This window comes from Capsicum annuum, chromosome 12 (genome assembly GCF_002878395.1).
Source record: "Capsicum annuum cultivar UCD-10X-F1 chromosome 12, UCD10Xv1.1, whole genome shotgun sequence".
NCBI lineage: Eukaryota > Viridiplantae > Streptophyta > Magnoliopsida > Solanales > Solanaceae > Capsicum > Capsicum annuum.
The window spans coordinates 219880028-219893970 of NC_061122.1; the positions used below are offsets into that span (position 1 = coordinate 219880028).

A 13943-nucleotide genomic window follows, 5' to 3' on the forward strand; every position below is an offset into this window, starting at 1 on the left:
TTTTCCCTTCTTAGAATTTGGCTTGTTTGTTTTTCTCAGAGGGTCCTTCTTCGGTCTCTTTATCCTTCTCATTTTTTTCACTTCTTGTTGCACTTGAATCCTAGAGAGTTCTTACCATTTGATTCTGCGATAAAGGCATTAGAAGCAGCTTTAGCAACACCGAGCCGCTCATCTTCAAGTTCAATGTGATGTGCAATATCAGAAAAATTTTTGATGCTATCTTTGTGGGTTAAGTTGACCTTCAAGTGTTCCCAATTGTTGGAAAGAGATCGGATCACTGCCTATCGGATCACTGCCTGAACCTGCTGCTCATCTGAGCAAACATGACCATCACTTTTGAGTTGAGCTATCATATTAGACATCACCCTAATGTATTGTTTAATGTTCTGATCATGACGCTTTTTGTAAGTGTCAAACTTGATATTCAGTTGTCTGAGGCGGATGAAAGAAGTACCCCCATATGTTCCTCGCAAGTTTCCCAGATGGCATTGGCAGTAGGAAATTCCTCACACTCATGTATGAGGTCATCAACTACAGAACTTACAATGATTCCACGTGCAATGGAATCAGCCTTTTTCCAAGCCTTATAAGCTTCAGGGTCTTTTCTGTGTTGTGAAGTATTGCCCTCTTCTGGTAGACTTAAGACATGGTTAATACCTTCAAGAACGTTTTGCTCTTCTAGTTCATACCATATCTTACGACTCCAAATGTCGTAGTTGTCTCTATTTAGTTTTTCTCCTTTATTCAAGTCAGCAATTATGCTTTTAGATGCCATATCTGTTATTAAGAGACAGTTACGCAAGAATGTTATCAATTATGCATGCAAATTACACATTTAAGCAAATAATTTCACCTAAAGGTTTCATGTTTAGTGTAAAATCGAAAGGACACTTAAGAATTCAATCATCATATACGAACTAAACACTTGACCAAAATTAGAAAATAATTTCTTAATGTGTATTAGGATGATAGCTTTCAATTAAGTCGTTTTAAACTAAAATAAATGAATGAAATTTACGTAAAAAGAGATAAACAACTTAATATATATAATATATCAAGTTAATAAGTAACTTCATGTTACAAGTCAATCTAAAAATAAAAGTCATTCCACAAACATTCTAGACGACTTATGTACACCCAAAAAGGCTCGCTAGGCCAAATCTCGTGGTTAACATCAATTAATCTCTCGCCCTAAGAGTCACAGAGAAAATTTGCTAAAATATCTAATGCTTCTCAATCTGAGATTACTACATAGTTTTTTTAGTTCTACACGTTTCATTTCAAACAGGTGTATAAAACTAGCAACACTAATGTTAGGGATCATCTTAAAAGACTTGAATTGTTTGAGTTTCTTCTCTCTTTCCCTTCGCATAGCCCTTTCATTCCGTAACAGATTTTGTGTCCCTCTAGGAACACTATTTTGTATGATCTCATGACCTCGAAAGTATGTTCTTCGACGACGTGCTCTTCCACTTTATTTCTTTGCTCGTTATACTGAACTCTCATTTGGAGTGATTCGAGTTTGTCCCTGTTCAACCATTTCTGAAATAGGAACCAAAAAACAATAAGAATGATTATGTCATTCAATGCGACAACTTACGTCGTAATTTATTATAGAAATCACAATCTGTTTATGAAAAATTAGGAACTATTTAAGACAAGAATTACATCAAATCTAATATATACCCTCATATAAAAAAAATTAAAGACATAATATTTTACACTACTTGATTCTCCATTTTTCTTTTAATAAAACAATTATAGTGCAACAGTAAACACCCTATATATATATATATATATATATGTACTACAATTTATACTGATACTACATGTTAGGACCAAACAACAACCACACAAAAAGAATTAATGAAAGGGCCCATTTAAATAAAATGTACACATATAATACTCTACACAATGTATTTAATTATTTTCTCCCCCCTCCCCTCCCCCAAAAAAAGGCTCAAAGTACTTTTCTCTAAAAATCAACAAAAAACTTTATTATTTCTTATAAAAAGAAAAAAATAAAAGGGGAGTAGCTTTCTTTCCTTCTTCTAAAGCCACATAAATCAACTCTTATATTTTTTTTTATTCTTAAAAATTACAAAAGTGCTTCACAGCATTTGAAACCACAACAATCATAACAACAAATTAAAGTGAAAGGTCGGATAAAAAAATTGATGTTTCTTTCTGAATCGGCGATGCGTCCAACCAGATTTTAGCAACGCATTTGACAAATGTCTGATAGGATCTGCCAAAAAAAAAATCTGTCATGGCAGCGATTCTAATCAGATCCAAAAATTCATACAACCAATTATGAAGATTTTCTCACAGGTATGTTCATACACAAATTTCTCTTAAACTTGAAAAATAGCGTGTAAAAATGGGGCAATAAATCCAACTATGATACCATTGTTAGTTTATTCGGAGCAAAAGCATAAATCAGTGTGTACCTTAAACTTGCAGCAAAATTTGATTTTGCAACCGAAAAGATCTGCCCCACGTCTACTTTGAATCTCTTGGAAACAAAGTTATAGAATCACAAACTAAATGCCTTAAAGTTTCACTGCCTTGCTATTATTTTTCGTTTTGCCTTTTGTTACTGTTTTTCTGACTTTTACATAGAAAGAGAAGTGGAACAGTAACCGTTCCCCCCAAGTTTCAAAATTAAACTTATCTCTTCTTTTTACCCTTATTTTGTCATATATTTCAAAAACAAATAAAAACCGGTTCAGGTCGGTCCACATGGACGACCCATGACCCTTAATCCAACATGAATATAGTTAACTTAAATATAACATTATCATTTTATTTTTATTTTTTTAAATTTATTTATTATTTGATTTACAGGATGAAAGATCTCAATCTCAAATAGAAGCAATAAATGACAGGGAAGATGCATACTCAAATGCAGCAAAGAAATAACAAATTAAAGAAAGATACTTGCTAAAATTGCTTTCTTTTTCATATCATTTATTTTATTAAGTTTCTCAATAAATATTTTTTATTGTAAGCAAATACTGGTTCTAAGTATATTGTGAAGGTGACTAAAAAGCATTTTTCCTGTCCAATAAATTAATGAATTATCCTTCAAATTTGTTTGCATTATCTTATTTATTTACTGTATTGTGCACCTTCATCTCCATAAATTCTCAAGAGTACTAATTCGCCGCAAATAATCAAATTTATTGTAATGTATATTAGAGTCAACGGGTTTGGAGTCAGACGATTAGAGATGGATTCAAAATTGTATGTGTCTGAATTCTGAGCAATAGTTTTTTAATATTATTTATTTGATCCTGAATAAATTAATTTATATATTAAATAAATATTTTATTATGAATATTGGGGTTACTCGGGACAAAGCTAATGAGTTTCGACGACCCCATAAGTTCTACTCTGGTTCCGCCCCTATTATCTGTGTTTGTTTTTTTGGTTTTGGGGTTATTTAAGTTTAGGTACATTGCTATAAATTACAATTAACGAGTTGAATGCTGAAAATTTACAAAATCGATCAGAATGATTTACAGGAGGGGATTTTAATAGACATATCGGGTCATTGCCATAGGGTATGATGATGTGAATGGAGGCTTTGGGTTCGGGGTTAGGAATGATGAGGGAGATGCTCTTTTGGAATTTGTGAGGGACTCTAGGTAGGTGGTAGTGAATTTCAATTTTCCGAAGAAGGAGGAGCATCTGGTTACTTTCCATAGTAGGTTAGCCAAGACTCAGATTGACTTTTTGCTGCTTAGGAAGGGGGATAGAGCTTTGTGTAAGGATTATAAGGTAATCCTGAGTGAGAATTTTGCGATCCAACATAAACTCCTGGTGATGGACTTGGCTATCAATAAGGGCAAGAAGAGGCGGGGTGGGTAGGGTCCACCTAGAGTTAGGTGGGGCGGCCTGACTTCGGTTAGTGCTTTGGAGATAGGGGCGAAATTAGAGGGGATGGGGGTGTGGGAGTGTAGGGGGACATGGATAGTATATGGGATAAGGTTGCTGGTTGCATCAAGGAGTCTGCTAGAGAGGTATTGGGTGTATCGAGGGGCTGGTCTGGTCGGTATCGGGGGGATTTGTGGTGAAATGAAAGTGTTAAGAAGAAGACTGAGACAAAGAAGACGGCTTATACTAAGTTGGTTGAGAGTAAGGATGAAGAGGAGAAGCGGGTGAGCAGGGAGGAGTACAAGTTAGCTAAGAAGGAGGCTAAGTTAGCAGTTACGGCTGCTAAGACAGGAGCTTTTGAGAGTTTGTATAAGGGGTTAGAGGCGAAAGGAGGGGAAAAAAGGTTGTTTAGGCTTTACAAGGTTAGGGAACGGAAGGGGCGGGATCTAGATCACGTGAAGTGCATTAAAGGGGAGGATGACAGAGTATTGGTTGAAGGCGCCCTCATTAAGGAGAGATGACAGTCGTATTTTCATAGGCTCTTGAATGAGGAGGGGAACAGAGGTGTTGTATTAGGAGAGTTGGAGCACTTCGGGGAGTGTCGCGATTTCGACTGTTATCGGCGTTTTAAGGTAGAAGAGGTCAGTGAGGCTATTCGCAAGATGCGAAGAGGCAGGGCGATGGGGCTCGACGAGATCCCGGTGGATTTTTGAAAGTTTTCTAGCGGGGCAGGGTTGAGGTATCTGACCAACTTGTTTAACAACATTTTCAAGTCTGCAAGGATGCCCGAGGCGTGGAGATGGAGCACGATGATTCCTTTATATAATAATAAGGGTGACATTCAGAGTTGCAACAACTACCGGGGTATTAAGTTTTTGAGTCACATGATGAAGATTTGGGAGAGGGTGGTGGAGCAAAAGTTGAGGAAGATTGTGTCTATTTCGGAGAATCAATTTGGATTTATGCCTGGTCGCTCCACGACTGAGGCAATTCACCTAGTGCGAAAATTGATAGAGCAGTATAGAGAGAGGAAGAGGGATCTGCACATGGTGTTTATTGGCTTGGAAAAGACGTATGACAAGGTCTCTAGGGAGGTTCTGTGGAGATGTTTAGAGGCGAGGGGGGGACGAAGACTCGAATAAGGACAATGGGAGGAGATTTCGAGTATTTCCCAGTCTTGACAGGATTGCACCAGGGATCAACTCTTAGTCCATTTTTATTCGCCTTGGTGATGGATGTGTTGACGCAGAGTATACAAGGCGAGGTGCCTTGGTGTATGCTTTTTGCGGATAATGTAGTTTTGATTGATGAGTCGCGACAATGTGTTAATGATAAGCTGGAGGTTTGGAGACAAACCCTGGAGTTTAAAGGTTTCCGGTAGAATAGGACCAAGACGGAGTACTTGGAGTGCAAGTTTAGTGACTCGAGAAAAGAAGAGGAGGTGGTAGTGAAGTTGGATTCCCAGGTAGTTTGCAAGAGGGATGGTTTTATGTATCTTGGATCCACGATTCAGGGGAATAAAGAGACAGATGAGGATGTCTCTCACCATATTGGGGCAAGTTAGATGAAATGGAGGCTCGCTTCGGGAATTTTATGCGATAAGAAAGTGCCCCCAAGCTGAAAGGAAAATCTATAGAGTCGCAGTCTGATCGGCTATGTTATATGGAGCGGAGTGTTAGCCGGTTAAGAATTCTCATATCCAAAAGTTGAAGGTGACGAAAATGAGAATGTTGCGTTGGATGTGTGGATTTACAAGGGCTACAGGTGTTAGGAATGAGATTATTCGGAAGAAGGTTTATTTGGTGTCGGTGGAGGATAAAATGCGGGAAGTGAGGTTGAGATGGTTTGTTCATATGATGAGAAGGGGTATGAATGCCCCGGTTCATAGATGTGAGAGGTTGGCCTTGGATGGTTTCAAGTAGGGTAGGGGTAGACCGAAGAAATACTGGAGGGAAGTGATTAAACGTAACATGGAGCAGTTAGAGCTGACTGAGGACATGACCTTAGATAGGAAGGTATGGAAGAAAAACATTAGGATAGAAGGCTAAGGTGTGTGGGTGAGTTGTAGTTTGTAGTTAGGAGGGCTTTGATGTCCTTTGTTTAGCAATGTACAATATTTTCGTGGATATCGTACCTATGTTATTTTATCTTGTCCCATGCTTTTAATGTTTTTTGTATATTATTCTTTGTCTTAAGCCGAGGGTCTATCGGAAACAGTCTCTCTAATTCTTTAGAGATAATGGTATGGACTGCGTACATTCTATCCTCCTCAGACCCCATGATGTGGGACTATACTGGATTTGTTATTGTTATTGTTGATCAGAATGATTTACAGTGTGAAATAATTAATAGAATTCAATAGTTATGAACTTTTGAAGTTCTCTAAAAATATAATTATAAAAAAAATGACATGTGAGCAATGAACTTTCGAAATTCTCTTAACAATCTATCTATATCTAATAAGAAAGACAAAAATGTCATATGTCATCACCACATAAATGCAACAATTTTTTTTTAAAAAACTAAAATAAAAATCTTATTTTTTGAAACACTTAACTTCCCCATTACAATAGAAATTCAATTTTAAAAAGATAAAACACACGTACACACACAAATAACTTTTTCTAATAAACCTCCACTTATTTTTTTATCTTGATAAATAATATTTTCTCAATAAAAAACATGAATTATCTGAAAAATAATTAAACTACTAATAATTACTTAAAAAATTATTACTTTTACACAGAAACGCACCATTTAAACACTCTACATCTATCTATATCTAGTAAGAGAGGCAAAAATGCCATGTGTCATCACCACATAAAAGCAACAATTTAAAAAAAAAACTAAAAAATCTTATTTTTTAAAACACTTAACTTCCCATTACAATAGAAATTCAATTTTAAAAAGATAAAACACAGTACACTCACAAATAACTTTTTTTAATAAACTTCCACTTACTTTTTTTTATCTTGATAAATAATATTTTCTTAATAAAAAACATGAATTATCTGAAAAATAATTAAACTGCTACAAATTACTTAAAAAATTATTACTTCTACACAGAAACACACCATTTAAACACTATACATAACTTAAATAGCAAAAGATGCAAAAAATCAATTTCCATTACAAAATTAAAAAAAAATTACAATAGAAATTTAAATAACAATAACTGTCAAAAAAATAAATAATTACAATACAAATTTAAACAACAATAACTGCCAAAAAATACATTAAAGAATGAAAGATGGAAAAAAAGCAATATTTATTACAAAATTTTAAAAATTAAAATATTAATTACAACAAAAATTTAAACAACATTAATTGCAAAAAGGAAAAAACAAATAATTAGGACAAACATTTAAACAACAACAAATGCCAAAATAAAACAAGATATACACACGATTGCTTTAATTAATTTAATTATTAAAATTTAAAAATTTAAAATTAAAAAGTAAAAATAGATAGTGATACATTAGTTTAGTTTTAAAGAGGAATGTTTTTCCTTTTAATAGGGATTGTTTGAAGGAGTTGGTTTTAAAACTACCCACTACCTTCTGTCTTTAATTACAACTCTAATTCTTATATAGTCTTATATAATCCTTAATATATTCCATATGTTCGTACTTTATGTCTGTCCTCCGACTTCACTCATTCTATACTTGAAAAACTCAAAAGCAATGTACTTAACACGGCCATAAATATGACTTTACATTTTTATAGCATCTTACAAATTACAAGCATTTCGATGCAATGAAATTTGAGAGTAAGAATTATTCGACTTTGATAAGTGTCGGATAAATTCAAACCTAAGATACCATATTCAATAGATATGGTTTTACAGGATTCAAAGGTACTTACTGCTTTTCACTAATTTTCAAATTTTGCACTATTTACATTATTAATCTTCCTTTTTATTTTTTAACGTTGTAATTGCATTCTTAAGGTGATCGCATACATGCTTCAATTGGCAAGTATGATATTAAGTTTTTCAAGACTAAGAGAAACTTGGGTTATGTCGTATGAACAACTTTGTTGTTTCATCAAATTTCAAAAAATTTAAGACTAGAACGCACAAGCACAGGTTGATTTTCATAAAATCGACTTCTGTTGAGAAAATTACTGATCCTTCATTTCATATGGACATATTTAATTTGCAGCCATTTTACCAACTGACGATTCACCATATTGTAGATGACACAGAACTATTTGGTAATGATTCTCTTCAAAATCAGTATAAAATTTATTAACAGCTGTGTTTTTAATTTTTACTAATTCATATATATTTATAGATGTTGTTGGTCATATTGTGACATATGAAGCAGTTCAAACATTCAAGCAAGGAGACAGTGATAGTGTATTTCTAAATATTGTCCTAGAAGATGAGAAGTAGGCCTTATTTTGGTTTTAACATTACAAGTTGCAATCAAAACATAAGGCTTTACTTACCAATTGCTTTAACTACTATGCAATATATATATTTTTGCTACTTTTATGTTAAAACTGCAACATTTAATACACATATATGGCAGAAAGAAAATAGAAATATAAACCATTTAATTAAATCTATATTCTTACTGGAGGAATAGACTTTCAACAATTTTATGGGGTGAACTTGTGTATCAAATTCAATCTTATTTGAGTAAGTCCACAGAGTAACCTTTGATTGTGGTACTTCAATTTATGAAGGCTCAAAAATTCAGAGGCATAACTATTTCAAACTATAATACATAAAATATTTATTCAAAAAATATTTTAAATTTCAGATTCTAAATATTATTCCCGTAAAAAGATGTCTACTCTATTCGTAGTTGTTGGTATCAAACAAAGCTATGGATTAATTCATCTCTGCCGCAATCTATTGCGTTTACATCCAAATTTGTCACAACCATCTATTGTTCTAACACATTTATAGATTAAATTTAATTTTAAAAATTTAGAATATATATTAATATATAATATTATACTATTTTCATTCAGATCCAATGCAACATGTGATTTTAACTATGAGCGACTTAGCTAGACAAGTTCTCAACAAAGTTATTCTACCACGAATGAGTTAATCAAAAGAATTGTATCTTTTAAATATATCAATGATTTGATTCTATGCACAGAAGTGAGTTGAATAAGTTTTTCCATTTCCTATTAACTTTACACAAAGTGTTTAAATATTATAATATTATTTTTTCTATTAAACAAGAAGCTAACTATTGGATTGTTGCAAAAATTATCTGTTTGGATCTTGAACATGGATGGTCACACTTGGCTTGCAACAAGTGTATAATAAAGGTTGAACAAGATGAAAACTCATATTTTTGTCCAAAATGCAATTCAGAAGCAAAAATTGTTCACAGGTTATTACTATCCTATATAAATTTGTATCACTAAAAAAAATTAAATTTGTTAACATGATAAAGAATAAATTTCAGGTATAGGCTACAAGTTCGTGTAATGGATTAAACTGATCTTATAACCCTATTATTTTAAAACTGTGAGGCTACGCAATTTATGGGGAAAACTGCAAAAAAGTTAAAAGAGGGCTTAATTGATGATGATGAATGTTCGTATTCAAGTGAACTGGATGATGTTATTGAAAAAAATCTCATGTTTAAGGTCATGGTTAAGGAATTTAATATAATCAAGCAGGATGAAGTCTACAAAGTTGTAAAATTTGCTGATGATGAAGCTCTTTTCAAGGAATACCGTCATCCTTCACTAAAATACACTGTAAGTGTTACTTTGTATAAAAAAAATCCTAATTTCTATAAAAAAAATTAAATTTTATTTTAATGACATTACTGTATGTCATTAGGAATCTCTGTTTGAAGGTACACAAAACAAGGGAGGTGATGAGCTTTTTGAGGTAATTATATATTGTATTTGTAGGTGTTTAATTATAAACTTTTCAAAAAAATATAACAATTTTGCAATGAAGTAATAACATACCTGGGTTATTCGCTCATAATGATTGTAGAGTCTCTCGGGGTTGGAGGTCTAATAGTAGTCACATCAAGTCCTTCCCCTCTTACTCAGAATAGCTAGCGAGAGGAATACTACTGATTATCTATGAAAGAAGGCTTTGTTGAATAAAAAAAATATTATCTTCAGGATAGAGAGTCCCCCGCCTGCCTTTTCAGATACGAGTGAGTGTGATGGAAATTCATCTTTTTTCATCACAAACATGTATTTTTGCATCTTGCTTATATATTTTCTCTGCCATATCAACCTAGCCAAAAAAAAAGAGAGTGATAATTATTAAAAACTTAATTTTATCTTTTACATAATTATTATAAAGATATTTATCAAAATTAATAAAATAAATAAAGTCTACTATCATTACAGTTTTATTCTTATCTAACACAGTTTTATACTATGCAATCTATTACAGACTCCCATCAAGAACAATCTATCAGGTTGTGGATCATCTCTAACAGAAATCAATGTTGAGTCGACAGATAAACAGTATACCAAAAGAAGCAAATCTGTAGGAAAATTGCCAATGCAGGAATATGATGATGAATGTAATGACAAGCAATCCACCAACAAGGTTCGCTAGAAGGAAAAAAAAACATGAGTAGGACAATCCATGTTCAACTGTAATCTTTTTTGCAATTTAGTTTCAGTTTATTTTGTAATGGATACAACATCTTTTAGTTATGAACAAGTACTATATTGGATATTTGCATAATGTAATGAAGAATGCGTGTGGTTGTTTCGTGGTTTACAACTCTTTATTCTCCCACTGAAGCAAATACAACTCTTTTTATTCAGATCATCAAGCTTATCTTATGTCATTGATTTTCTGTGTTAAAACCTGATGTATATCCAAAAAAGATTTTGGTTATTTGCAGGCTAAAAATTTGTTTTCAATCAGTATTGATTGTACCACCGTGTTAAAAAAAAGTTCTACAATTTAAAATTAAATAAGAAATTCATTTTTTTTCAGAAAACCAGTCTGATTTTTTAACAATCTTACAAATTAGATTCTTTTGACTCACTTGTTTAATGGCTTTTTAAAGAGCTTCATCATCAGATGAAACTGAAATTGTATTGAACAATTCAACACCACATCTCCTCACTGTAGATATGTTATCAACCATTGAAGATCCTTTGCCAAAGTCACTCAGAACTGAAAGAAGCTTCTGCTGCAATAATGGTTAAGATGGAGGTATCTCATAAATTTTGTAATAATGTGAAGTAAGAATCAATCTGAACAATGTCAACATACTGCATTTATTGTCGAAATAGGTAACTGCCCTCCATGTTGCTATTGTGCAAGATCCAACAAAGAAATCACTGCATATTATTTATAGTTGGATGGATAGAAAGGCAATATCTCCTTCACGTGTACATTACATAGAAGGTTTTAAGTAAGATTCAAGATAGACGATAAGCCATTTTAAAGAAGGAAGTATCAATTACTTAGACACACTTAAGTAGACTACAATGGAAATCCTCTGGAATTGAGTTATTGAAGAAAATCAACATTCAAAAATCTATATGATGCAAGAAGTCCCCACTTTGTAGGAATATAATGGGTATATTGTTATTGTTCTATGCAGGAAACAAGGTGAATATGAGATCCATCTTAGCTACATCACAAACATATTGGGTACTTAAAATTTCAGTAATTTGCATAGAAAATTGTCAAAAACAGTTTCAAGTTAAAATCTCTTGCTTACCACAAAGGGAAGCTGAATACCTTGCAAATGTTGTCGGATGAAAACAATCAACAAAAGTAAAGAGAACAGAATAATTTACTCAATCCACCGGGCGTCTTGTTGTATATCATATCTTTGATAAGAAAACACCCTATTGTTAACACCAGTACCATCTGCAGACTCCGAATCTATGGAACAAAATTACGAGGATCTATGAAGCACTGACAAGCAACTGATGGTAGAGTACTAAGTGAAATTTAGAATTTGTTAACACATTTTCAACGAACAACATCTCAGACTCAAACCGTAAAATAGATGAAATATTTAGAATATGCAATCCTATAAGACGAGCAGAGACTACTTCAGATATCAGTTGTGTAACCCAAGCTGATGAAGAATATATATAAGGACAAACTAATCAAACTCTTAGAGATCTCCAGGAATACATATGCCTCTTACAACCACACTCAGGTTTGTGTTTAACAACCAGGAAATCTAAAGAGAAGCAAGAACTGAAGGACCAAACTTACGTTAGGGGCACTGCCACAACCACAATCATAACCTACATTTTCCATAGGTATTTGATTTGAGATGACAAAGAATTAGAGAATAATAGGTCATTATATCAATTGAATGCTACCACTACCTTAACATAATAAACATTCCTGATTGTTTAGTTAATCTAGTGAGAGCTAAATTGTTAAAGTTGAACTGTGAATTTTCGTATGCTAAACACAAAGCAAAATTATAATTATATAATTCTGATCAACATCTCATTAGCAACAATGATACTAAAGTTAAAAGGATAAACCTCATACTACCAGATTTTACTTAAAATAGTAGTCCACGAAACAATATCTTTGTGTGAACCAAATAATCAATTTCTAAAAGTAAATGTAAAAGAAAAGAGAAAATAACAATTACAGGAAAGGTTAAAAATAAAAATTCAAAAATCCAAAATCAACAGTCATTCTCTCTCTTATCCAACATCCCAGAAATTTGAACTGTAATTACTTTGTAATATTAAGAAATGCAATTAAAAAAACATCTCTTAATAAAAAAAAAAATTCAAAACTAACACTTAAGAGAATTAAAGAGTTTTATAGTTTTTATTTTTTATACACAGAGAAACGATAAAAGGTATCGATATCGATGAAATCATACCAACAAAAACTCAATCTACAGAGTGTAATTTCATACATTGGACCTTAAAAAAAAATTAAATACAACCGATACCACTACTTCAAAAATATTAGAAAGTTATTTCCAATAGACCCCAAGCTCAGGACATCGTAGCACTCATACAACAAAAATAAATCAAAAATCTTCATTTTATATATTTAATCTTTTTCCAACTTCATGCAAAGCATATAAGAACAACTTACCTCGAATTTGAAACTAACCACAGAAAGTACCTTCACAGAGAAAATCTATACAAGCTTGCTTAAATCATATGAGCCAAATACTCAAATGTAAACTAATATTTTTTTTCACACAGCTCTAAACAAGCAACAAATATTTAAACATCTATGTCTGCTCAATAACATACATGCTTAAATTTCAAAGAAATTTAAAATATGTTTAATTTTTCATCATCAAATAAGCTTAAAAGCATAATTGTTAAATGAAATTTTAGATAAGTTTTCCTGCGGAGATTACAAAGTCAGACTTTACTTTCCATAAGTACAAGTACTTCACTTTCCTTTTGTTATTTTTTTATATTTTATTTTTAATTTATTTTGGCCCTTTGGATTTGGACCACAATACGTTTTCATATTTATAATTTTACTTCAAACAAAAGTAATAACATAGATCCCTATAATTTTGGTGTTAAACTAAAGAAAATTTAAAAATTACATGAGTACTGAAAATTGTAATTTAGTATTTTCAAGATATAAATTAGCTTTTAATACATTCAATAATTTAAATTTTTATAATTACTTCATAAGTTTGACGATTTGTGTAAATATATTAAGTTAAGGTGTATATTTATGTTATTTTTGCTTAAATTAAATACTTTCAATAATTTGTAGTTCCTTATTCTCAATTAGTCTGATGTATTTTAATATGACATAATTAAAAATATATTTAAATTTTATAATTTTTGGTCTAAATTAATTTATATATATTTTGTTTATGTATAAATCATCTCATTTACTCTTCCCTTTAAATATAAAAAAATATAATGTTTGAAGAAAAATTAATAAGTAATATACACTATATACCATATAAAATTTAATATGTATTAACAATGTTTCAAATTACAATTAAGAATAAATGTACAATATAAAATACGATGCTTATACACAAATATCAATAATTATTATTTCTAATTACTATTTACTTTGAGTTACCTAAAAAGTTTTAAATATTTAATAAGAATTTCACCTTTTTTAAAAA

The 13943-nt window shown here is 31.8% G+C and overlaps 2 long non-coding RNA genes across 6 annotated transcripts; one reads left to right on the forward strand and one right to left on the reverse strand.

Annotated features, from left to right (window-relative positions):
- Positions 1–1029: 1029 nt before the first annotated feature.
- Positions 1030–13234, reverse strand: LOC107850773. Of its 5 annotated transcripts, none has more exons than XR_001668714.2 (4): positions 11111–13234; positions 10881–11024; positions 9829–10108; positions 1030–2248 (listed from the first exon to the last, which is right to left on the reverse strand). It is a non-coding gene; the product is annotated as an uncharacterized LOC107850773 (long non-coding RNA). The 5 variants fall into 5 exon arrangements; XR_001668712.2 differs by having other exon boundaries at positions 10881–11731; positions 12929–13226; XR_001668711.2 differs by having other exon boundaries at positions 10881–11027; positions 11111–13217.
- On the forward strand, positions 2196–3100 carry LOC124889448. The gene is made up of 2 exons (XR_007048446.1): positions 2196–2331; positions 2848–3100. It is a non-coding gene; the product is annotated as an uncharacterized LOC124889448 (long non-coding RNA).
- Positions 13235–13943: the final 709 nt, after the last annotated feature.